Below are 22936 nucleotides of genomic sequence, written 5' to 3' on the forward strand. Positions count from 1 at the left end.
AAGTTTACCTTCTTTTTGATTAAATTCTGACAGATGTAAAAATGAAATAAGGTTTCACACTAGTTCTGCATAACTGTGTTTTGTTCCTAGCCTTAGTTTATATCCTGCATCAATAATATTTGAATTATGTTATGCAAATAGAAGTGTTTATGTAGTTTAAAGCACCAATGCTCTAAGTGGCTCCTCTTATCTTTAATATTGGTGAGAATATTAAAACATGAGTAGAAAAAAAATTGATCATCAAGGATTCTTGTTTGAATCTGAGAAAATGAAAATGAATCAACCAAAAGAGCATGTTTCAGCTATTTACACATATGTACTTTTAACTTGATTTTTTACAAGTTGAGAGAAAACTTGACCAATAGTTGTATTTACTTTAGTACTACAAATATCTGGCTTTGTGACAAAATATAGGTATTTAGCCTTCATGTCTTTTGAAAAATCTGCTGTTGACATTTTAATAACACTGTTATTTGAAATGATTTCTGAAGTATGACTGCAGCATACCCACAGCAACACACAGTATATATTGTTTCTGAAAGCAAAGAATCTCAAGTTTCATTCTATTCTAGAGGTTTTAAATCTTGGAATATCAGTTTTTCCTGAAAACCAATGAAAACATGCTTCTTTAATTGATGTCTGCATTCATTAGCATAAACAGTGATTTCGAAATACATCAGAAAATGTAGTCACTTTCAGTTCAGAAATTTCGTAATTAAAAAAAAAATCCAGGTTTGTTTTTATTCGTATGCAAAGGACACAAGTGGGTTTCAAATATTTTTCAAGCACAATTTTCTCCGTCGTGGTCTGTTCTCTTCAGTTTGGGTCCATCGTAGGCGCTGCCTGGCTGTTTGCTGACACTACCAGCAGAGAGGTGCAAGGAAGTGTGGTCAGAGGACAAGAGCAAACGCAGTTTCAATGTAAGGAAATGAGGGAAACAGACCTAAATAGCGCGATGAATGCACTTGCGAGAAAAGAGCCTTGTAGTCTCCTTTGCTTCCTTTGCTTATCCTGGTGGGTTTAATCAAAAACAAACAAAACGCTCTTGTGAAATACAGTCAATAAAGTCAAAGTTTGGCTAGCTCTCTGTAACTACAAAGAAAAAGTCATCGCAATTAAAAAAAAATGTAACTTTCATTAACAAGCCAGCCGGAAATCTCAGGTATCAAAGACGCATTAACCCTGGAGCGTCCCCCGCGCGCCGCAGCCGGACGGAGGCAGCCGATGAGAACAGACGTTCTTTCTCCTCCGAACAGTCACACAAAAGGAGGGCCGCGGAAACTAAAAGTTTCGGGGCCTCCGGCTCGCTGCGCGGAGAAAAGAGAAAACCTGGAGACGGGGTGGGTAAAAGACGCATCCTGGGCGCCTCTCAGAAGTGCAGGCAAGGAGAGAGCTCCCAAGCCTGGAGGGAAGAGGGGAGGGGACCACCCCCCCGAGCTGCAGGCCAGCCCCCAGCGCCCCGCCTCGGAGGCCGGAGTTTCGCGGTCTCCCGAATACCTTTCACCCCGTTCCAGAAATAAAATAAATGTTTTTAAAGTGCGTGTGTGTAGACAGGATGGACAGCGCGCGCTGCAGGAGCGCGCGGAGGATCGAGCGCGCAGTGAGTGGAGTTTGGGTAGGTGGGGGATCGGCCTGGAATGGGTGTGTTGATGCGGAGGGGCGGTGGGGGGTGGACTGAATGCGGAGCCCGGGGACCGAGGGGAGGGCGAGTCGACGGGGAGGGGAAAGGAGGGGCGCTAGCCACCACTGGCCGCCTCCGGGGCGCGTTCCGCGTCCGTGCGCGCGCGTCCCTCGCCGCCGCCGCCGCCGCCGCCGCCGCCGCCGCCGCCCGGACAGCCCTGCGGCCGCCGGGCCGGCGGAGCAGGGGCCGGGCAGTTCTCGGGCGGCTGCTGGGCCACCGCCGCCGCCACCCGAACCTCTCGAGCCCGTAAGTGTCCCCTTTCGCTCCCCTCCCCCTTGCTCGGGTGCACCACCGCCGCAGCTGCTCAAATGGAGTGGAAAATGGCTATTGGGCGGCAATGAGTTATAGATTATCTGCTCCACGTTTTGTACTTAGCAGCCTGTAATCTTTTGAGTTTGCCTGAGCCCTTTGCTTGAAAAATCAGGAGGGAGAGATTTATCCTTTGTCGCTGTACACGCTAATATGTTTATATGATTAGCCGAACTCGCGGGGCTGAGGAGGTGGGGATTTGGGGTGAAGGAGGAGGAGGCCGAGGAGGAGGAGGAGGAGGAGGCTGGAGGTGACTCCAGTTCAGACCTCGCGGAGAGTCTGTGTCAGGACTTCGCGCTCCCCCGTCTCGCTCCCTCTCTCTCCCTCTCTCTCTTCTCTCACACACACACGCAGAGGTACCGGAGCGAAATCGGGAGCTTACCGGAGAATTCCTCGGGATCGTCGGAATCGGGAGGCGGGGGGGGGGAACCTCCCCTCCGTTGCTGGCGTGACTCGTCCCTACACCTCCCCGCTTCCCCAAGCCCCAGTCCTCGCCTTCAGCCAGTCTTGGCGGGGGGTGCAGCGGTCACCGTTCCACCTCGGCCCAGGGACCCGAAATGTGAGGAGGGGCCGCTGCCGTCTCCCTCCCCAGGCCGCAGGGTCGGCTCGAGGATGCCGGCTCGGCCGGCGCGGACGGCGGGCTGAGTGGTTTCGCCTGACGAACTGAGTTGGCCTCGCGCCGCCGGCGTCTGCTCGCCCCTCCCGCGTCTGCCGCTCGGAGGGGGACACTCAAGTCTGCGCACCTCTGTCGTGTTCTTTCCTCCGTCACCCCTTTCGCTCCGCTTCCCGAATTTCTGATCTTTCTAAAGGAGCGTGCGGTCTGGGGGCGCGCGCGCGCGTGTGCCAAATACCCCTCTCGCGGAGCGGTGTGTGGGAAACTGCAGGAAAATGTTGACCTAACCCCAGGAGCCGCCCGGCGCTGGCTGCTTGGCTGGAGGAGGAGGAGGCGGCGGCGGCGGCGGCGGCGGCGGCCAAGCAGGAGGACGAGCCGAGCCGCGGCGCTGCGTCCGGCCGGCGAGTCGCGGCGCTGCCTCCCGCGCGGACTCGGCGGCCGGCCTCGGCCCTCGCCGGCCCGGGGGCCGCAGCCCTCTGCGCCTCTCCCCGTGCGGCCCCTGCGCCAGACGGCCCGCCCCCGGGGCGCGCTCGCAGACCGAGGTAAGAGCCGCGGGAGCGAACAATGTGCCTCTGTGCTTCGGAGACCTGTTTGCTTTGCGCCTCCCGCACAGGGGTGGATGCTGGAGGTGTAGGGAGTCGAGGGTGAGTTGGGGCTCCGCTATTAAAGTTCGGCGGGGCCAAGAGGGAGAACAGCGCGGGCTCGGGCCACTCGCCCCCACCTCCACCTCCCCCTCCTCGGAAATCGATCCGCAGAACTCCCCTTCCTGTCCAGCCTGCTGCTGCTTCGCCCTGCCAGTGTCGTGAAGTCCTCTTGGTTACAGCCTAGTTGCAGGGGACTCGGGGGGGATAGTGGAGTGTTTTTTGATTTACTGAGAGCCTTGGTGAGAAGGTGCCGTTCGCTCTTTCACAGCCTGTTTGGGGAGGCAGAAAGTGGGGCGCGCCCCCGCCGGAGGCCCGGCGGGGAGCTCGTCCCTGTCCCCCCTCCCCCGCCCCTCCTACTTGCAGATCCGTCCGGGGCTGTGAGTGGACCCGGGAGGCCCCGGCGGGGAGCTCGCCCCTGTGCCCCCCGCCCCTCCTACTTGCAGATCCGTCCGGGGCTGTGAGTGAAGCCGGGAGGCCGAACGCTGGGAGCGAGTTCGGGGCAAGTGGGCGGGGGGTGAGGGGCCGATGGGATGAGTTGTTGTGGGTGGTTGTTTCTTTTTGTCGGTGGTTAGGTGGTGTGGAGAGGCGAGGATGACAGCAAAGCGCAGCCAGATGTGGCCAGGCCGGCACGGGGGCTGGCAACGATTAAGGGCGGCGGGGCCGGGCGGGCGGCGGGGCCGAGAACCCAACGGGCCCCAGGAAGGCCAAGTGCCTCCCGCACCCGCAGTGAGAGGGCAGCAGCGGGCTGCGCTGGGCCTGAGGGCGAAGTTACGGGGTGTGGGCTTCTGGGCTTTACGCTGGGGCTGTGAACTTCTGGAAGCCTGGCTTGTGGGACCAGGGTGCCGGGTGGGGAGCTGAGGGGGGAAAGGCGTGGGAGGGGCGCGAGGCAAGGGAGACCCCCCCCCCACGTCCCCCACTCCCCGCTCCCTTAAACGAGCGTGGGCTCCTTGCTTGGCTGGGGCCACCCGGCTCTCCTGTGGAGAGGCGAGGGAGAGGGGAGCGACAGAAGTGCCTCAGCAGTGGGGAGGCACTCCTGCAAGACTCCTTCGCTAGGAATCTAGAAAGTTTGTTCCTTTCGCCAAACTACGGGGCTTGGGTTAGGAGAAATCGTTGGAAGCTTTATTCTGTGCCAAAGCGGCAATGAGCGGCTGCTAAGGCACGGTTTTCTTTATCCCTAAATATATTTTTTTAATCCCCTACTCAATCTATCCTCTGAAAGCATAGTTGGAGGGACAAGTCCTGCGGTGTCCATCTCCTTTCCCCACCTTCTATGGACTCCTCCCCCGCCTCCCCCCCCCCCATCCTTTCCCCCTTCGCTGGCCCCCTCATTCCGTTCTTCCCGATGCAAACTGTTTTGTCTCAGATTCAGACCGAGGAAATGTTTTCCTCCTGTTTCTTGAAAGGTGTCAGGCTGCTTAGCAGCTTCTCCGAGCAGCCTGGGAGCGTCTGAGCCGCAGCCACCAACCATATGGTTCCCGTTACAAAGGCCAGGTTCTTAGGCACTCTCCTCCGCGCCCCGCCCCCAATTCTTAAATTTTCTTCTGCATTCTTTACACGTTGTGTACTTCTCTCTTTCAGAGGCGTACATTTAACGGACATGGTTGGTCCATTCATTTTCCTGTCAATGTTTGTGTCTGGAACGGGCCCCACCGAGTTTGGTCTTTGCTCAACTCAAGAGTTACACAATGAGGAAAAGTCACATCCGTTTGGTAAATAATTGCCTGTTGGGATGTCGTTTATTAAATCAAGTTTGATCTTGGGCAGACCTTAAAAGATGGGCACCAAGGAGGCAATCTGCCTCCATAGCAGAAAAATCGAATGGTTTGGGTTGGTGTCTTTGGCAACATCCCCAGTTGTGATGGGACTCTTGACCTAGGTAAAGGGTAACTTTGTAACTTAAATTTAGTATCTTTGTAATACTTGAGAAACCCTTTATAAGAAAATATACTTCTGTTCAGGTGTGTTGTGGAACTTTTTGTGGTCCCTCGGCTCCGTCCTCCAGCACGTTTATGCATGATAGAATGCTGCAGAACAAATGTTCTGTTGTTCAGTTTCTTCAGACATTCCGATTCTCTCCTTTTGTTGCTTGCTTCTAAAAGAGGTGCCATTTCACATCATTCTGCACAAATTGTTTGAATTAATGCAAGTGTGAATTCTTACCGTTTGAAGGGGACTATTAGCATATCAAAGGTTTCTTAGCTTCAGCTCAATTGAGAAAACTTCAGCCTGTCTTCCATTTGCTTCCAAGTGGAGGCCCAAAGGGCAATGAGAATTGTAAAGGGTAAAAATAGGGAGGTGGATTCAGGCTGTGTTTCTGAACTTTTACTGTTTTGTAATTATGTGAGCTAAAAACATTGTCTGTTGCTGTGGAGCCCTTGCAAATGGAAAGACAATTATTTTCTATTGATAAATGGTTTGTTCCTAGAAAAAGAGTGACCTTTTATTTTATGAGAGTCACTGTTGCCTGTCTTTTGGGGTCCCTTCAGTGGAAGAGAGAGTGAGAAAGCTTTTCCTGTTAACTTAATACTTTTCTAAGGTCTGCACTTTGTTATATTAGCAAAATGGCTGAGAAAGTCTTTTAATTAATGTATATAGCAATAGAACCTTGTGATGAAAGGACACTCATTTGTATACTCAGGAAACTTTAATACACTTGCTAAATTTATAGGTTAAAAAAGTCCGTAGAGAGTTTTGAGTATTAAAAGCAACATAAACTTGGTTAGTGCAACTTCTGTTCCAAGTATAAGTTTGAAAAAGATTTTGAAGTGATACTCAGATTTTTCATGAATTGTATATGGAGATAATTGCTTAAATATTGATTTGTTTCAATTTTTTGTATTTTATTGAATAGTAAACTCTGGAAGTCAGCTTAGAGATTTTCCTTCATATGTATATAGCATATACTAATGGCTTTTTTTGCACTTACAGAGAAATATGTTCTCTGAATTTTTGAAACAACTCAATATCCGTGAATAAAGAAATAAATAACAGGTACTTAGGTCATTTGGGTTATTTTATGGCAAGCAGATGGGCCAAGGGAGAACTATTATCTTCAACTTCTGGGGAAATATTGGTTTTATTTATTTAGCTTTAGATTTTCTAAAACCTAGTTTTAAGATGAAAATAAATCTCAGGGATGGTTTGGAGGTTTGTAAGCACATATCTGTTATAGTTCTACCTTTGATGGTTGGTTGATTTTGAACATGAACTGATACCCCTTCATCAGATGGGGCTTTTTTTTTTTTTTTTTTCAAAAAGGACACATTCAGAAGTCCTTATTTTCCTTTTAAAAGTGAAAATTAATAAAAAGTTTTGGAGAGAAAAATAACTATTAATCACCTAATAATACTGTAAGTCTTCAGTGAAATAGGATTTTTTTTCAGATTACGATGAAATTTTTTTTAGTGGCATTCAAATTGTATATTATTAACCTGAAATCATTTTATGATAGTTTATTTATCTGATCTCTTCAATTGTCTGCGAAGTACTTTTGAGGTAAAAAAGCCCACATTGATGTAATTGCTATTATTGCACTTAAGTTGCTGTTAACTAGTCTGCTTTGAATGCAGAGTGCTATAAAGAAAACACATTATCCTTTAAAGCTATTAGTGATAATCTAAAAATTGTCTTGAAAACATTGCTCTTCATTTTATATGATGGTGAGCCTGAATTCAACAAATCTCTAAAGGTGTAAAATGCAGTGAAAAGAGTTTTCAACATTTAGATGACAAAATTGGACTACTTAGAGAAAAATTAATGTGTTGTAGAAGCACTTCAGCTGCCATTTTCAATCACTGAGTTCCTATGTGTTGGCAACAGAAAACAAATTTAGAAATGCAGATAGCTCTGGGAGCAGGTAGTTGGGGAAATCAGAATATTGACTCATGTGGGGTAGAACAAACCAATTACTTGAGGTTTGGACTTGAAGATTTCCAATAAATATAATTTTTCCAGGCTTTTGATTCTATGCTTTATTAGTGGACTAATATCAAAAACAGACAACAAAACTTACAGATGTTGTAAAAACTAGTATAAATATACAGATCTCACATGGAGTACTTTTAAGTCTTAATTTAAGAAAAACAGTTGGGGTTTTTATTGCTACACTTTTCACAATGAGCAGAAATGTTAACACCAAGCTTCTGGGCGTTTCCTTTCTTAAAATTAGCAAGAGGATCACTTTAAAAGCCAGGTTTACTTAGGGTTAGAACTTTGATCATTATTTGAGCTTTGTGATCATTATTAAAGCTTTATTTGAGCTTTAATAATTTTTAAAATATTTTAATGTCTTAAGTAATATAGGAATATGTGAGTTAAGACAAATGTTGGAAAGGTCAGAAGATCACTAGAAGCACACCATAGTGATAAAATGTTATTGCTCTATTTTCTATCAAAATATTTACTTGACCTAACTTTTGTGAATAAATACTCAATAACGCTAAATTTACTGACAAGTGTAGTATGAAATGAAGAGAGTTTTACAGTCTATTTTTTAAGGAATGAACCGAACCCTACCTGGTAGAAATCTGTTCTCATGTTAATAGAATCCATACCACTTGTACAGATTAACTGCATATAGATTTAGTTTTGGAAATTTGAAGAATTTAGTGTCCTATAGGATTGCTATTTAAAAACAATAACTTTAGCTACTAGACCTGGAAAGGACTTAAAATCCTGTTTTGGTCATATCAATTACTAAGATAATTTGTTTAAGTATTAGTTCACATTACCTTAACAGATACAGATTTTGTTTACAAGAAAGACGAAAGCATTTCTATTTTGAAGATAGACTAAAATCGTAGCTTCATTAAATTCTTATATAACACTAGTCTATAGACCCACACAAATATTCATCTCTTCAAATACTTATTGATTGAATTATTTGAATCAAGAAAGGTTGAAAGGTTGAAAAGTATTTAATCATCTGGATTACTATAATTAGACTTAATGTTATCAGAAAGATTGAAACTTATTAAAATCTTTTTGCTACCTAAGATGGGTGAAGTAGTGGTTATTATTATTTTTTAATGCTTTCGGAAAAAAGATAAGGACATTTATTAATTTAGAGATAGTTACTCTTATTAGAATTATGGAATTAAATATTAAAATAATATCATTTTTCTTGACCTGATGTGATAACTTTTAAAGGAGTAACTACAACTAGGATCTGATTCCTAAATTTTATTCAAGACTTCAATGTGGTATTAAGTTTAATATGTAGGTTTTGCTAATTATATGTTATGAATTTTGAGGGCTTCCCTGATGGTTCAGATGGTAAAGAATCCACCTGCAGTGCAGGAAACCTGAGTTCCATCCCTGGGTTGGGAAGATCCCCTGGAGAAGGGCATAGTTTACCCACTCCAGTATTCTTGGCTGGAGAATTCCGCGGACAGAGAAGCCTGCTGAGTTACAGTTGATGGGGCGCCCATGGGGTCACAGGGTCAGACACAAAAGAGCAACTGAGTAGGCACGCACGCATAAATTATGAAAATCCCTTAAATGCTGTTTTGATGTAAGTAGGTATTTTTTAAGTGGATCCTGGTGTAATGTAAGAAAAAGTCCTAAATGATAAAAATTATTAAAAAGACAATTTTAGGTCATTTATCTGATGTACTAAATGTAGGCAGTAATTGACATTTTCCAATAGATTCTTACCCACAGTTTTTTAAAAGCTATTTTTACCAGAAAAATTCTTGGGTTTTGTAAATAAAAATTATCTTTCAAAAAAGGTAGAGCAAATGAAGAAACCTCTTAACACCTGCAAGTAAAGTGTAGCTTCTAGCAAAATGCTATTGCTTGCTTTGGAAACACAGAGCAAGTTTAAATACAATTTGTTTAATTACAACAAAAATGCAGTTTTATAAAGTAATATAGTTTGTCTTTGTAAAGGATTTTATGCATTGTGTGGTGGTAAGTAAAATCCCATCACAGTTGTATAAATTTGTTCAATTACCAGACGGCTAAAAGAAAAAAAAATCAATTTACTTTGAAAAGCAATAGAAATTAGATTACCTTGGTTAGTAGGAACTTACTAGCAGTGTCTAAATTGCTTAATAATATCAAAAGTTACCATGTTTCACAGTGTAAGAATATTGGCGCCTGTTTGTATACACATACATCTTGTTTACTTGGGGACTTTCGTTATGGGAACATTTTTTCTGTTTGCTTTCCCTTTTTTTTTTTAATGGAAGCTATTCCATGACATTGTTGCTTTTCTGGATTTCTAGAATTTGTAATCCGTTGATATTTCAAATCATTGTAGTGGACAATCAGATGTAATTTTATGAATCAAAAGACACTAGTCCATCAGTAGTAATAGCTAGGTTGTTATCAGCCAAAGAAACACATATTCAAAATATTTAGTGGCTCCAGAATTCCACTGAACTCTAAGTCTTAAATTCTTGTAGCAGTAAAGTGGCATGGGATTCATCTGAGCAGTAGCTGGGCACCTGTTTTATTACCACCTGGATTCATTCTGGCACCCAGATTTACTGAAGTGCAAGGACAGGCACAACTGCTCTTCACAGCCACCTGGTGGTTTTAGGTCATGAAGTCAACTTCCTGGAATTTCTGGGGAAATCAGTTGAAAAGGGAGGACAAATGTCACTTTAAATAGAGATGTTTAAATCAGATTTCTGCCTGAGGGTAAAATTTAGGACTGTTTCAGCCCGGATGTAATGTCTCCCTCTACAGAGCACAGCATTAATCACGACCTGACAAGAAAACGTATGCTGAGCAAAACGGGCCCCTTGTTGGTCTTGCCATTGATTTTTTCCAATCTGTGAGGAGTCCATTATAAACATTAAAATTCACACCCAGGGATTACACCTTAATCTTTGAATTTCAATATTTCAAAATGAGTTCCTTAAAGGAAGCCTACTTAAAGCTGAAAATTCTTTGGGAGACTTTTTAAAGGATAGATTCAGTACTTTATAAACATAGAAATGCCAGATTAAAAAGAGGCAGGTTGAACAGAAGCTAACTTCCTGAAATAATCAGATCTTAATTCTGTTTTAAGATGCATAAAGTAACTTTGAAATTTTTTTCATCAGGTAGCTGTGGAAAGAACACAGATAAAAACAGTTTTGAATGTGAGGGAGAGAAGTTGTTGAAAAAATGGTTGACTTTAGACTCAGATCAACTCAGTCACATATTACTTTGTTAGAACAAAACCAGATACAACCCTGTATCTTTTTCTGGATGAAAAACAAAAACTTTAGTCATTGTAGTAGCAAAGAAGAGTGCATTGTGAGATATATAATAAAAGAGGAAGGATTTAATTTTGTTCTTTCAGTTACTAGATAATACTCTAAATCCTTTCTTGGTCAAATATATACCAACATGCAGGTACATAAGCATACATTTTCCCTTGTGTTTCTTTGTATACATCAGTGTTGATCGATGGTTATTGGCTAAAAATCAGCACAGAGGCAAGTTTAAAATGTAAAATGATTGAGATATCTGTTTTTAAACTGACTTTGAAAATGATATGACTTACTTGATCTATGTTTTGTTCTCAAAGGTATTTCCTGCCTTTGGACCATTAAATTCTTGTGCTATGCACACTTTGCCTCATTTTGCAGGTGTTTTTACGTCAGTCCACACCCCAAACAGATTATTGCACTGGATTTAGGTGAGGGAATAATCTAACCCCAGTTACTGTCAAAGATGGTTCTTGGCTGTTGGGGGGGGGAGGCGTCTACGTGACCTTGACTCATGCTTTCCCTAGTAGAGGATAGTAAGTAGGGTCTATCTGTAGAGAGAGGAAAAAGAGAATTCTTTCTGGTTTGTTTATAAAATAAGCTTTAATTTTAATCATTTATTCTTAAAATTAAATACTGTGACATCATTTCTTCACGTAATGGGTAAGTTTATAAGATTTTCGATAAGGTCTTTAGTTGATATATTATTTCTGTTTTATGTAGATCTATATTTACTTAACTGTCAACTACAAGTTACTACATAAAAAAAATCATGTTGAAAACTATTTTCCCTGTCTTTACTTAGTAGCAAGGATTTCTTCTTGGAATTTTTATTTTTTTATTCTACTGGTACCTTCCTTGCAGAAATTTTATTCCTGTGCTTTAAAACCTACCATTTTTTATTGTTTACTATTGTTGTTATTGATTAGGTTTTACAGAACGCCTTTTTTATATAGCATTTTCTTCACTCATTTTTTTAATCTCAGGATGCTTATGGTGTATTTTAAACCTTAAAATTCTTGACTTTTATATGGTTTAAAATGTTCAAGACAGCTTGAGAATCATTAATTTTGATGAGGTAAGCTTATGTACCTATATCCCAATGATTGCACATATTTTCATAGAATTTGATAAAGGTGTAATGTATTGAATGAAGAATTGATCCATTTTACATATCTTGTTGTTCCATCTTGAAAAAAATGGGCGTAATCCTAAAACACTTGATTTTTGCTTCATATGCATCAGCAAATAAAAATTATACTAAAATTATAATATCCTTGATATTTTCACCTTTACTAAGGACACAGTTGTGTTGTCCTTCTCCAAGTTCTGCCTGCTGTATGAAAGATTTTTACTATTTAGGTACTTTCTCTTGATAGTGCTCTCGATGAGGTATAATATGGGGAAGGCCCCTCCCTTTGTTTTTTTCTGCTGCAAATGCTTTGTCACCCATAGCCTTTGGAACCCACTTTTTATATTGCCTTTGATTTTAAACTAGGTCTGCAGTCTGAATATTTAAAAATATAAGTGAAGCAAAATTTTATTTCTTTCTGTTAAGCAAAAATCTCACTAAAAACTCTGCTTATTATAAGTTGCTCTTCCTATTATCCTTATTTTCTTTTTTAATTGGAAAAAAGAAATGTAATTGATATCTGTATATATCTGTATGTTTTAGCATGAAAGCTAGCATATCTTTCATAATATTTTGTTTAATAATCTTAGTTTTAAAAAAATCACTTTTGATAAGCTTGTCAGTTCATTTATAGGTAAGTCAAACAATTTGCATCAAATTTACAATAACTGCTTATACCTTATAAAGGTGGGATATGCCAAAAACCTTAAAGGAGAGAGGAATCAAAATGAAACGTTTTTTTGGCAACACCTTGCCCCATGAATTTGAAATGGTTTTTAACCTGGCTTTTTTTTTCTTCATTGACAAGGATCCATCTTATCTCCGTATACCTGGGCAAAGGAACATGGCAAAAAAGGAGAATGTGTAAACAGAAATCTAAAACAGATTCTAAAAAAGATATTATGGAGAGATAAAAACATTTTGGAAAGCAATTTCTTTTTCTTTATTTGTATTGAATTAATGAAAATACATTTAGTTTCCAAAAGAAGATATTCTCTGGGTTAAATTTATGAGTTATTCTAAGTAAAAAGAAAATGTGGTTGTTACTGTAGTCGTTTAAATATGATTTTTTGTCTGTGATTGTGAATCAGTCCTAAGAAGCCACTTTTGATTGCTTTCTTTGCGTTCAGTAGATGCACCAGGTAAACGTCTTGGGCAGCTTTGGTTTGGGTGAATTACTAGTTTCACACTGGTGCTGTGTAAGCAAGGTAATGCTTTCTTTTCCTTGAAATATACTGTGAGAGTAACTCTGGGTGAAATATGAAAAGTTTGTGTATCCTGACTGCTCTAGCTGTGTTCTTAAACAAGATGATGGGCAAGAGTAATCATACTGAATCACAGATTTTCAGGAGCAGTTATTTATCAAGTAATTGGTAAGGAGGAGGAACAATGCTAAATAATAGTATTCTTATACAATTATGTTCTGCATCTTTACCACACAATTGCCTACATGTTTCAAATATTTTTGCCAACCTTTGTTATTACCTGTAGAGGGAGCTTGCATATGAGATAAAATAATCAAGGCAGTATAAATTGATCATTTCCCTTTTGAAAATGATATTAACATTATTTTTGTTTGAGAAAAATTATTCTAAGGAAAATAAAGCATTTTGAGATTAGGCAAATTCTAGTGAAATTTACAGTAATAAATGCCAGGTTTTTATAATTTTCTGTATTTACAGATTACAGATATACTTTTTACTTTTTCTTAATTAGTAAAATTTCCTAGAAAGACAATGAAGATAGTGAATCAGGTTCATCTTGAGATTCTGCTTTTTTTAAATGATTGGCCAAAGCTCTGGGAGGATGGCTGCAGACATCTTCTGCTTTAATACCTAATTGTTAAAAGAGAGAAAAATTTTATATAATTTTCCAGATTATGCAAAATATAAAACAATCAGTTAATGATAAGGAGTAAATTGCATTCCTCTACATTTAATTAGTAGATTAGATTAGATTTGTTGCCTGTGTTCTTTTCTAAAAACAAAAACGATCACGTGGATTAGTGATTTTTACTTGTAAAGATGGATTGATTTGTGCAGTGACACTTAAAGCTACTAATAAGGATCTTTTATTAAGTAGGTTAGAAAACTGCTCTCTAGTTTGGTAAAAAATGAATGTAGATATGAAAGACTGCTTGATTAGAAACAGAATTTTGTTTGTGAACTCCGAGTCAACTAAATTTCTAAAAAATTATTAACCAGATACTCGGAAATAATAGAATTTTGCAAGTAGGTGTTTTGATAATCTAAATGTAAAGCCTGTAGGAGCATTTGGATCATATTTTTAGTGAGCAGATTTTTCAAATTACCTGCGTATATTTAATTGTGCCAGGAAATTTAATTTTTTTTTTTTTTTACTAAAAATGAATCATTTTAACTTTACATTTTGGTATGGTAGCATTATAAGAATTTGCTTGTTAGAAGGAAGAAAGGTTATCTACTTAAGAATACTTGAAAAGAGATATAATATTTCATTTTTTCCTTAGGTTACCAAGGGATGAGATGACAAAAATATTTATTTATTTTGTATTTTAAAAGACTACTTCTTGATGAAATTTACTGTTGTGGGTTTATTATATTATTAGCTGATATTTGCTAATGGGAAAAGTTGAGTTATTCACTATTGTACTGAATGAGTCTCTAAGTATGAAAACTGTTGCCTAATAAGGAGATTTATGGTAGTGGCATGGATTTTTGTATAAGTATTACCTTCTCAGCATGGTCATGTTTTATCTTAACAAGTCTGTGCTACATTGATGCAGAACATATTCATATCAGGGTAAGAATATTAGCAACAGCAATTACGTTTCAATAGGATTACATGCTATGTTTTACAAAAATATCCACATGCTCCTTTCCATAAAATCATGGATAGATATCCTGCACTGCCAGCTTTGCTTCATTGCCTTAAATAATATGCAAAGAGATTTCTTATCATACCATGTCATAGTTGGTGCTAAATATGATAGGCATTGGAATATGGAATCTGATATTATAGCTCATTACTCTTTTCCCTTAAATGCCACACCTCTCTTCACAGTGAGCTAAGAATTACTAGAGAGAATTCATTCCAGGAAAATTATTACGTGAGGAGCAGTAACTGTCACAGAGTACATAACTTCTGTGAGGTTATGGAAAGGCACAGCTAGGGTAAGTTCTACCTGTTTTGTCTTTAATCTAAAGGTAGACTACTGAGTCACTTTTAAAATAATGAAATTTGAATTAATTGTGAAGAAACTGTGCTAGTGAAAAGTTAAATTATTGCTATAGAAAGATTATTGTTATTTTATTATATTGAGGATGTTTATGATGAGAAAGTTAATTGGCATCTGCTTTTCCATTTAAAATAACCCTGGCATTCTTGGTAAATAACCAAAAAAATTTATATTAAACATTCAGGAATGAACAATAAAAAAGAATATGAATTATGATAAGATATCATTCATTTGTATTAATGTTGAGTATATATTAATTGTTTCTGCATCTATATGAGCAGATTGCTTTTTTAAATAAGATATTATGAGTAGACTACATATGAAGAAAAATTCTCCAGATAAGGGTAATAGTATTTCAAATATATATTTGAAATAATAAAAATATAAATTCTTACTGTTGAACTCAAAAGAGCTAAATATTTTAACGTTTAACATCTTAAACATGTTAACAAAGCTTATCAAATAATAAAACTCAAAGTAAACTCTAAATAATATTTATTCAGAATTTTATATATACCTATTTGAAGAGTCTGGAAATGCAAAACTGTGAACTGCATGTTTTAATAACTATATCAGAAAATAATTTAAAAATATATTTTAAATTGCCTTATTACCAGAATTTAAAAACTATACCTTTCATTTTAGTTGTAAAAATGAACAGTGTCTTTTTGCCTTCACGTTTCAAAGGCATTCAAATTGAAATCTAACAGAAGTTTAAAAAGATTACATTTTATTATGTACACTCTTTATGGTATGATTTTGTGACATTCTAATATTGCTGATTCAAAGCTGTATTAAATGTTTAAGACCTTAGAATATCAAATTTCTATTCATTTTGAAAAACAATAAATTATAAGATATTAGGTATTTTTAATAAAAGTATGCTATTTTTATCAACGAAGATATTACAGATTACCAATAATTTAGACATAATTTTATTACCATATAAACATCCAACACCTAAGCAAATACCTGAAATTTAAAAATACTGATGATTTTTACTTAGGGACAATTTGTCTCTTAAATTTGGTTTTCATATTTCAATGTAAATGTGATCATTAATCATGAATGATTTATATTTTGAGATTTATATTTGTTTAATAGATTATTTTTTTTTAAAAGATATCGTGTCTTAAAAGGTATCTATTGTCATTTAATGAAAAAATTATAAGAAGGAAAAGAAAACCCATTGAATCATTGAATTTTTGTGTAGTTAAAAACTTTTTTATTTAATGCTCTTTTAACCAGTTTATGGATTCAAAAGGCATTTTTGTTTTGACCAAATATAAGTCAAATCAGAAAAGTAGTTATTATTACTCATTTGAGAGGCCCTAAGTAAAAAGTTGATTTAGCTGAAGGGAAAAGGTTTAGCCATGCATTTTACTACTTGTTAGAGCATCATAACAAATGCTTTGTTATCTTTTAGAGTAATTAATTAATCAGGTCCACAATACCAGATATAAAAATAAATACTGGATCTTTGAAATTAAATTACACTTCAAAAAACGTCTTTTTTTTTAACTCTTTGCTATGTGGGATTCGCTTAACAGCTGCAACACACTAATGTATTTAAGAACACAGTTCTCAAAACACTTTTCTATCTTTATAATCTGTATAGGAATTTATGGTTGAATAGTGCTTATAAAATATTTTGTAGAATTGTGGTGATGTAGAATTATAATAAACTTGATGGTCAATCATAACTTTTATACTTGGCTGTTTTAATAATGTAGTTGCTCTCCCTCTGCCGCATCTCCAAATTTTTTTTTCTTTTTTTTTGAGTTGTGTTACTAATATATTAAGTACTTAAGTTCTTTAGACATTTTAGCCTGGAAACCTATAATTGATGTCATTAAATTAGAATAGATATCTTTTAAGATAGTTATTATTCAGTTAATAATATATGATTAAAAAACATAAGAACAAATCTTTAGTATCTTCAAATTCACATTTTCTAGAGTTGAATTTTTCAAAAACATTTCGAATTGTTTTTTAATAGTGTGAAGAATATCCTATAAAGAAATTAGAGAATAAGAATTAGAGCTCTATAGAACAGTACTAAATTGAAAACGCTATACTACAACTATTGCTTAAGTATTTTAAGAATATTGAGAATCATACACTAATAGCTTCATTCTCTGTATTGCCTGTTAATTCTGTGAAAACCAAGAAGAGCCTATCAAGAGGGTTGCAGTTAGCTCACCAAGACGTTAAGTTTTAATTGGAAATAAGCTAAAATATAGTTTTAATTTGTTAGCTTACTTTATTAAAGCCTATTTTGCCTGCTTTTTAAAAAGTAAGTTATCACAGATCTTATTTATATTTATAAAATTGATGATAATGTCAGGTATTTCTTGCATTCTCCTTAAGAATGTCATTTTGGTATTTTGTGTATTGCTTTTGTATTTTTGGCATTCCCTCTGATAGAGTGTTTTCTTCAGGCATTTTTAAAATAATTCGAAGTCATTCATTTCTGAATTTATGGCTGACGGGGACTTATTTCTCCTTAAAAAAATTAAATCATGTTTTTCATTTGACTTCCCAAGGAAGCTGCAGTTTGACCTCCTAAAGAGAGATAAGATAAAAATTGAGTGATTAGTAATCAATGTTTTTTGTTTTATTTACTGTGAAATAGTTTTTGTTTTATTTCATATGAAATCTCATTATTTGTTGGTGGCCTTCGAAGTTTTTCCATATGACTTAATATATATTGAGTCCCCATAATTTGTTATACTTTCATACTTGTCATTCAACTCTTGTAAAACATTCTTTTAATGTTAGTTCTGACAATTCATTGTAAGATAAGAGATTTCTTTTTATACTTTGCATATTTTTATTCAACCTACAAAATAAAAGCTGTTTCATATATTTTTTTCTCACAGAAAATAAGTTTTTCATTGAAGCATCGTAAATGACTGTTTGAGGAGTGCATATGTACTGCCATCCTATAATTAAATTTGTGTTATGAATAAAATTATTTAAAAGAGAAAAAAAGTAGTTTGGGTATAAAAAGGATTGATATGGGCAGCTACATGGCACAGTTGGTGCCTTTGATTGGCCTGCCATTCTACTTTATTTAGATTTGTTTCAGCCAAAATATGGTAAGGAAAGGGCATGTATTATATAATATCATATCTTTGCCAGGATTTAACATTGTCTTAATCTTATTTTTTGGCTGAAAATTAGGCTCTATTATATAAACATAAATTATTGCATTATGCATAAGACAAGTTTCTGCTGATTTTCTCTTTTCCCTTAGAATTTATGACTTTGCTAAACTTTGTGGCTCTTTTATTGTTTTAACTTGTTGACATTAATTTGTATTTATTGGGTTAAAGAGATCTAAAAAGAGTAGAAAGTTTATGCAGCCCTGTATAAGGATAGGCTTTTAGATAGGGAGCTATAACAGGATCAATAATTAAAAAATCAAACTGAAACTATTAGAATTCCAGGAAACAGTATGTAGTTTTAACTACGTAGTTAAATTTTTCATTAACACTTCTAATGAAGATTAACTTTTGGACAGTATCACAACTAGACCATTCAGAATTTTTCAAGCTCCAATTATCTGTTTGAACATTCATTCCTTACTTACCAAATTGACTTTTTAATGCTGAACTCTTATTAAAGCTTTAATATTTTACATCATTTTAACATACAATAAAAAGTTGATGAAATTTAAGTGTTTGACATCTAGGTTAAAATCACCTATTATGATGGTATAGAAATCGTTGACTTTTTGCCTCCATTGCAACAATTATGAATAGATTGAAGATTATTTTTACAAACAATTCAGTGGAAATTAGAAGCTCCCTATCTTCAGTAGTGATCCTTTATATGTACTTTGAGTTTTATTGATTCTATGCAAGCACAACGGGTAAAGAAGCTGAATGATAATAAATCTAGAACAGCAGAGCTTTTGGTTTAATGTGTATGTAATATATTAGAAATTGTAAAAAAATTGACAATTGTTTTATTGTGTATACCTGTTTGCAACATAATAATCATAAACTTATCTTTGTCTTTCACCGTATGATACAAATACCTAATGATGTATTTGGTTGTTTAGCTGAAAGGCTGATGTTTCCATTTTTGGAATTAGCTTATATTCTGGACTGTTAATCTAATTAAAACTCCTTACACGAACTTTCAATGTAAAGGGACTTTTATAGGGTACAAATAAGATCATAAAGGTAAATTTGAAAGAAGTAAATCTTAATTTTTAGGTCAACCTTGTCACCATTCTGTGTTGTGCAATTTATAGGTTTCTCAAAGTCAGAAGTTGTCACTAATCCAGTGTGATCCATCTTTGGCCATTATCCTACAGCTGACTCCCGATTTTGATAAGTTAAATTGTATTACGATACACAGTAGTGGCCAGTTTTTACTATAATAAATAATTTTTGAGAGTGTAATTAAATAAAAGTCATACCTAAATTGTCTTTTGAAAAATAGGGTATTTCATATGCAGGTATGTTCTCAAAGTACAATTACTCTTCTGTAGTTCACAGTAACGTTTCCTGGCAATGTTGTATATGTATAAATGACAGTTAAGGACTTGGATTTATTTTAATAATTCGCAGTATTTATAATGCTTTGGATTTTACTTTCAGGGTGTTATTTTTGGTTTCCTACAATTGCCACAGAGGTTATTATGGCAGCACATGTGGTTTTAAAAATGTGACTGTACTTACAGTATCGAATTTGTCAAGATTTCCAGACCAAAAGTATACACTTACTTTCATTGGTCTTAAAGTCTATATTTTAAGATATTGTGTTTTACTATTTACAAGTGCAGTTTTATCAATTAGCACATTTCTTCTAGTTATCCATTAACTTCAGAGCTTTAATTCTTTTCATATTAAACCAATAGCCATTTATTGAGGCCCTGCCTGAAGAAATGTACTGTATAAGGACTGTGCTCTCTAGGTGTTTAAAATTTCACCAGAGAAACAGATATTTCCAAGAATAATTATAATATAATTATACTGTAATATTACAACGTGAAGTATAGAGGAAGGGCTGTGGAAATACGGGGTAGCAGGGGTGAATTTAAAATGAAAAACACAGAAAAAAGAGAATCCATTTAAACAGATCTGAAGACAGAGGAGGGTTTTAGCAGATGAAGGCTTTTTGAGGAGGAAAAGTCAGAGACAAAGATCAGGGGGAAAAAAAAGGCAGATGGTACCTTAAGGTTCCTTGAGGAGATATGGAAGATATGGATTGCCCCGGAAGTAGAGGGCGATGACACTGGGATCTTAGGGGCATGTTTAAAAAGAGTCTTATATGCTAAGGTTAGACATTATCATGAAGACCATAAAAAGCTGCTAATATTTTCAGTTAAGCAAGTGTTATATTTAATTGCTGTCATCGTGGTGTGCTAATGAACTAGAGTACAGAAATACTGGAGTAAACAGAAACCTAGTTAGAAGGTGTAGATGACAGTCCAGATGAGAGGCAATGGCGATAAACAAACTGGAAGAGATTTGTAAATGATGGGATAGAATTTGGCCACTGGTTGAATTCGGGGTAGAGGTAGAGCTAGGAATCAAAACCTGGGTTCTATATGAGTCACTCATTCCTGCCATTAGCGTATTGAGGGTAAGGGAGGAGGAACGAACCTGTTTTTCTGACACTATTTTGAGGTGTGTGTATTATGCCTAAAGAATATCAGCTGTGCAAAAATTGCTTCAAGTTGATATGCATATTTTTAATGTGACGTGAAATATTATTATTTTGCTTCCTTTAGATGTCTCTAAAAATATTCTTAAGTATATACCTGCATATCTTTAAGAGATATTCATGTTTTTTCAAGTGCTGATTAAAGTGAGAACTTGTGGATTTGAAACTGTTGGTTTAGGTTTTCGGTTAATTTGTGTTTTATTTAGTTTTGTAGTTTCCTTCAGATTTTTTAAAAATTATTTTTTGTTTTATATTGCAGTATAGTTGATTAACAATGTCATATTAGTTTAGGTGTATAAATGTGTTTTTATGAGGTGCCTTCAAGATAGTTAAGATTATAAACTTCAGCAATTATAATTTGGTTAGGGAGAAATCTTTATTTAATAGTGAAAGAGCTCTTTTGTCATGATTAGACTTGTTGAGATACTCTTGTTTCATTGCATTTTAGTAACATTCTTAGAAGCTTCTTAACCAACTAATTTGATACTCTTAAGTTTCCTTAGCTATCAGCCTGCCCCCCCCCCCCGCCTTTTTAATTCATTGCAATTTATCTTTATTTTAGCTTTCTCTTTTTCGAAATCATGAACTTAGATATTTATTCTGTTGGTACATAGGAAATTTCCCAGCCACGTCTTGTTCATTATAAGAAGAATGAAATCATTTCCTCAGTAGCTTTTCTGTTATTTAGACCCACAGTAATATTCAGGTTTTATAGCTGATCTTTTGTATCTTGTTAATTATGGGTGACAAGGCTGAACAACAACCAGAAGCACCTATCAGCCCCAATTATTAGCAATTAACTTGGAGTAGCCTTCAGTATATTTTTGAGTGAACATTTATCATGGATGATAATGAAGATCACAATAAATTGCACTAGAACTTAACCAGTTTGATTCCTTTTAAATATAGGAATTATAAGGATAGTAATAAGTGTAATAAGTATAGGCTTGGTCTTTTGACATCTATTTTCATTCTTTAAATTTTATTTTTTCTCTCACTTTTCTTTGGTATGTTCTCTCTCACTCTTTTCCTTAAATCTGCCCAGAGGTTTTGAATATTTTTTATGATTGGTATTCTATTATTCTTGCTGTCTTCCTGAATCTGGTATATCACTAACTGACCTGACTTTTATCAAAATTGATGTTCTCATACTGAAAACAGGAAGTATTGATGTATACCCATCCGTCCACCTGTGAATATAAATTGTCTTTCTCATTTTACTCTTACAGTAAAGATGCCTGATTGAGTTACCATATGAAAACCATCCCAAGTAAGGTTTTTTTTGGGTAGTTCTTCCTGACCTGTAATCATAGCTTCAAAATCCCTGCCCCCAAATCATCCTAAAGATTAGGTTCCTCCCATGTATTCACAGTTTTAAAAGGAAGTCAGTGGAGGGTATTTGTCAGAATTGTATCCTGGTATGAAGGCTGGCTTCTCACCCTTTTTCTACTGCTGGATCAGTTATGCCGCAAACAGATTCACATTAAGGTAATCAACCTGGAATAAAGGGAGGTTAACTAAATGTGGTTATTGATACTGTCTTGTGAATTTTAAGATAAAATAGAAATGTTTAAAAAGACATCTTTTAAAAATTTTTTTAAAAGACATTTTTAGTGGTCATAAGATATGTAAGAAATTTTAACAAAATATTCTAACAAATCCATGGTGTAGCCATCTACTCACTTAGCAACCTGTGAACAATAGCATTTAATATTTTATATAATCTTTTAGCAGAGGTGGCCCAAATTTTGGCATCAGATATTTTATAGTATTCAAAGAGTCATTCTTCCACAGTTTCTTTCTTCAATGGGTAATTAGATATCAGGTGGATTATCTTTACCTTTAATTTGGAGGTTTTTAGGGGGCGGTGGTGGTTGTCTGCTTTTCAAAATGTTTCCTAGTAACTAATACTAAAATCTGATTAAAATCTCATTGTATTCTGGTATTCACAGCAGAAAACTACTCTAAATTGCATTATATGAAACTAAATAATAACTATGGTTTGATTAAAAATATTAATAAGATTAAACTTGTAAATTGTAGCTGTAGGGTTTCAAGATTTTAAGTTCGTGAAATGCCAGAATGTGTTTTTATATTTAGTGTGATTAGTATTATGTGAGAAGCTCATCTTCCCAAATTAGGACAGGCATATATATTGTACCATTTACAGTCTAATTATTAAAACTTGTTAAATTTCATATTTGACATTCAGACATCTTTCTGCAAACGAGCTGTTTAGATTTATTGTCGATGTTGTTTGACTTGTATATTAGTCAATTTAATTGCAAATGCTGGTCTGAGGAAGGGTGGAAAGTTAGGATTTAGAAGTAGCCATGGTTTTTCAACAGCTGCAGTAAATCAAAAATACTAAAAAGAAAGATATCTGCAGTGCCGACCTGTGTGCATTATAGGCAATGTCAGATACCTTAATTGCAAACTAAGGCTGAAGTTTAATT

The 22936-nt window shown here is 36.7% G+C and overlaps 1 protein-coding gene across 34 annotated transcripts in view; it reads left to right on the forward strand.

Annotated features, from left to right (window-relative positions):
- Window positions 1-1203: 1203 nt before the first annotated feature.
- ADGRL2 (adhesion G protein-coupled receptor L2) overlaps window positions 1204-22936 on the forward strand; it is a 205810-nt gene continuing 184077 nt past the window's right edge. For 13 of the 34 annotated variants that reach the window (XR_011258140.1, XR_011258142.1, XM_069595857.1 and 10 more), the window contains exon 1: window positions 2225-3145. The gene's annotated coding sequence lies outside the window, so the exon portion shown is untranslated. Of the gene's footprint in view, window positions 1616-1712; window positions 1928-2145; window positions 3248-3710; window positions 3747-4825; window positions 4957-22936 lie in introns of those variants that run through there. The other 21 variants (XR_011258141.1, XM_069595711.1, XM_069595825.1 and 18 more) reach the window with 10 other exon arrangements.

The sequence above is a fragment of the Ovis canadensis genome, chromosome 1 (genome assembly GCF_042477335.2).
Source record: "Ovis canadensis isolate MfBH-ARS-UI-01 breed Bighorn chromosome 1, ARS-UI_OviCan_v2, whole genome shotgun sequence".
Taxonomy (NCBI): domain Eukaryota; kingdom Metazoa; phylum Chordata; class Mammalia; order Artiodactyla; family Bovidae; genus Ovis; species Ovis canadensis.